Genomic DNA, 4,285 nt, shown 5'->3' with positions numbered 1-4,285 from the left:
TCACATCTTAGCTGAAAAAATAGATAATGCAAAGACATGTGCAATCACGTAGGGTTTTGCATATTTTAGAAATTTTCCTCATCATATATATTTAGACGAATACTTTGAAATCTCAATGCACAATTCAAACATTGATTACTTAGACACGACGATACGATATTCGGATAAACACATGTTAGTTGTTTGAAAATCCAAAATTTCTAAATTCCCGAGCTTACAACGACTCTAAAATATTATTTCAAACTGTCTAATCATATAAATTCACTTTAGTTTCGCACTGGTTTTAATTAAAATAATTTTTTCATATAGTATTATTGTTTTAATTTTTGCGGGTAAGGAAATAAATATACATTTATTTTTTTAAAAAATTATATAGGACAAGAATTTGTTGTTGTATTTTGTTGTCTTTTTTATTCCAGACATACGAGTAGAATTTTCAACATCAACCATGTTGAAATGAAGACTTTATCGCATACAAGTTGGTTAAATTCTAAATTTTTGAAACTTTATGTATACGTTCAAATATGAATTTGTTGGTTTTTGTTTGCATTATACCAATATTTGTGTCACTTTCGTAGTGGTCCCTTATCTGGAACGTACGTTTTAGGTTAAGTTGCTTTAAATATGAAAACCCATGAGTGATGAAGTTAACTTCCTCCTTAATTGGGTGTTTTTAGAGGTAACTGGCCTAACCTAGTAGCATATGACTCAGAAAAATAAGTGGGGGTAGAGAATAAACATGTGTAAGACTATGTGCTTTTGATTAAAAAAAATTGAGCTTTATATAAAGTGAAATTATTCTATGCTTTCTTTTTATAACATCTTAAGTGATTCTGATTCATAGTTGAGTGGTTGTGTTATGCTACCACATTTCTAGGTAAAGCCAAACATCGGCATCTATATTATTAATTGCCAAATCGTAACCCATCATCAAACCCTTGTGCTAACCTCGTAAAAGGAAAAAAAAATGAAGAGTTTCTATTGTTGTTTAGAATTACTTACTATGGTTGAATTCTAAATTAAAAAATTAAGTAACTAACTTAGTTCTTTAGAGTGGTAAGAATTGGTTAAATTGTTCCCTAAATTTATGAAAATAGATTGAAATTCTAAATCATCATTAAATTCAATTCTTTTATATATATATATATATATATATATATATATATATATATATATATATATATATATATATATATATATATATATATATATATATTGTTAATAAGTATAAATCCACATATTAAATATTTACTAGCTAGTAGCCTGTTGCGTGCAAATATTTCTTCCAATATTTAATTTTCTTTTTGTTTAAAAGAGAATATCGTGACAAATTTAATTCTCTTTGGCAATGAAATAAATTTATTCATAACTATTTAACGTTGTTTTTTTTTAGCGCGTGTATTTTTTTTAGTGATTTTTCGCTGTGTACAAGTACATTTATCAAACATACGTGTGAATATAGATGAAGACAAAAAAAAAAACGTATAATTTATTGATTTTATGATTTTGTAAGGAAAATATTCTTATTTTGGATATTAGGTATACACATCTAAGTTGTATCATAATATTTATCCTCATGACAACATCACATATGATCTTGTAAGGACAATATTCTTATTTTAGAGATTTGGTACACACACCTAAGTTGTGTCATCATATTTATTCTCGGGGCAACATCGCATATAATCTTCTAAGGACAATACTCTTATTTTGGAGATTAGGTTACACACTTAAATTATCACAATATATGTGTCAATGTAGACGAAGATCAAAATAACAAAAAAAAAAAACTATAATTAATTAATTTTATAATCTTGTAATGACAATACTCTTATTTTGGAGATTAGGTTACACCTAGGTTATGTCACCATATTTATCCTCAAGATATCATAACATATGATCTTGTAAGGACAATACTCTTATTTTGGATATTAGGTTACACACATAAATTATGTCACCATATATGTGTCAATGTAGATAAAGACCAAAAAAACAAAACAAAAAACTATAGTTTATTAATTCTACGATCTTGTAAGGACAATACTCTTATTGTGGAGATTAGGTAACACCTAAGTTATGTCACCATATTTATCCTCAAGACAACATCACATATGATGTTATAAGGACAATACTCTTATTTTGGAGAATAGGTTACGCACCAAAATTATCTCACCATATTTATCCTTGAGACAACATCACATTTTATTAGCTATTATAACAAATATGCTACTAACTATTAAAAAAAGACCAATGATAAAATGTGTTAAATTTTTAAAAATCTTTATAAATAAGCACCTGATTAACCAATAGTTTAACGTTAATTTCTACATTATAATTACAATTTTCCTCTTTTGAATATTCAATTCCTAGCACTTATGGATTACATCTTCGATATTTTATGCATGTATCTTCAACCCCTTATAATTTCTTTATTTGTTATGATTTGTGGCTTTACTATGGTCAAAGCCTTGAGATATCACATAATTGAAAAGCCTAAAATACCTCCAGGTCCTACACCCTGGCCTATAGTTGGGAACCTTCCTGAATGCTTTCAAACAAACCTGTGTTTCAATGGATACACAATCTCATGCAAGATATGAACACTGAAATTGCATGCATTCGCCTAGGAAATATCCCCTCTTAGACACCATTGTTTCAACACAAAAGGAACGAAGAAGCTGATAACATTATGTTTTATGTCTACAACAAATGCACCAATGTTAATGGGGGCCTTGTGAGTGTGAGAGATGTTTCACGACATTATACGAGGAAATTGATTTTCAATACGAGGTACTTTGAAAAAGGCAGTGTGGATGGAGGACCTGGATCAGAGGAAGTAGAACATGTGAATGCCATTTTCACATTGCTTAAATACACTTATGCATTTTGTGCTTCTCATAATGTGCCATGGTTGAGGGTTTTTGATTTGGATGGGCAAAAGAGGGAGGTGCAGAAAGGAATGAGAACAATGGAGAAGTATCATGGTTCAATGGTTGAAGAGAGAATGAAGCAATGGAAGAATGGAGAAAAGAGCATTGAAGAGGACTTGTTGGATGTTATGATATCACTCAAAGATGACATTGATACTCCCACATTGACAATGAAAGAAATACTATAATAATATATCACTCCACTCTTATTTATTTATCTCTTTAATTCACTTATTTTAGAAATAACTAAATTTTTTACTCTTTTAATTAGAAAATGTTATCTTATACTTATTATGGTTACATAAATATTATATATTTAATTTTAGTTCGTAAACTTTGATCCAAAATTAAAAATTTTAAATTTTTGATATATTTTGGTCTTCAAATTTTTAAAATGAGTGAAAGAAGCTCTTAACTCAATTATGTTTAATTTTTTTTACATGTCAAACATGTTTTTCAATAGACATTAAAGGGGGACATGTTAAATCATGTAAGCAACTCAAATGCTGGAATGACATGTCAAAAATTTTTTAACATAATTAGATTAAAATGACTATACCAAAAATTTGGACAAAGACAAATTTTAATTTCGTACCAAAATTTAGAGACTAAAAACATACTTAACCCTTATTTTAAAATAATTTATTGTATTTAAAACAGAAAAAATATTTCAGGAATTTCTTAATAAAAGAAGTGGATAAGGTAAGTTATAAATTAGTTGATAAGTTAGTTTTCAGCTTATAGTATTTAACTTTTAGATTTTGAGCTCATAAGTTAGTTTAGGAATTAAAATAACAAAAGGAAGATTATAAATAATGAGCCTAATATGTTATGGAAATTGGTAAAATAAGTCGTCCAAGTATTCCTAACGTAGTTTATAGATTCAAAATTCATCAAGGAAGCAACATCATTCTTCGTTGTTATTTTATGTATTTGCACAACTGTAGAAAATATCTACTAATGACAGTTTCTCAACAACCATATCCCAGCGTGTGTTGATGCATAATAATATCAACAAGTGTTGTATTCACAAGGATTTAGCAAGTATATTGATAGTTTGCCTTTTTTAATTTTGGTTTTGATAAAGAGTGCAAGTAAGAATGGATAATAATAATTAGATAGATTGAGTGGAGTAGGGACTATGAATTGATTTCATTTCATCTTCTTCTACTACACCACTGTCATCTTATTTACTTACTATGCAAATCATTCAATGTCCTCGGAGTACTCTTTCTATGTAGATATAGGTTCATCCCTGATACACTAGAACTTAAGGACTTCAAACCTAGTATGATTCCCCAACTCCTAGTAGAATGAATCATTGCTTTAATGTGCAAAACTCGTTGAATGAATCA

At 28.4% G+C, this 4,285-nt stretch overlaps 1 pseudogene; it reads left to right on the top strand.

Annotated features, from left to right (window-relative positions):
• The first annotated feature begins 2,689 nt into the window (after nucleotides 1-2,689).
• LOC146885899 (isoleucine N-monooxygenase 1 pseudogene) lies at nucleotides 2,690-3,118 on the top strand (annotated as a pseudogene).
• The last annotated feature ends 1,167 nt before the right edge of the window (nucleotides 3,119-4,285 follow it).

Source organism: Vigna unguiculata, chromosome 6 (assembly GCF_037176805.1).
Source record: "Vigna unguiculata cultivar grain cowpea cultivar isolate G323 ecotype 2 chromosome 6, ASM3717680v1, whole genome shotgun sequence".
In the NCBI taxonomy this organism is placed as follows: Eukaryota; Viridiplantae; Streptophyta; class Magnoliopsida; order Fabales; family Fabaceae; genus Vigna; species Vigna unguiculata.
The sequence above is the reverse complement of the archived record's forward strand: the minus strand, read 5'-3'. Positions and strand labels throughout refer to the sequence as shown.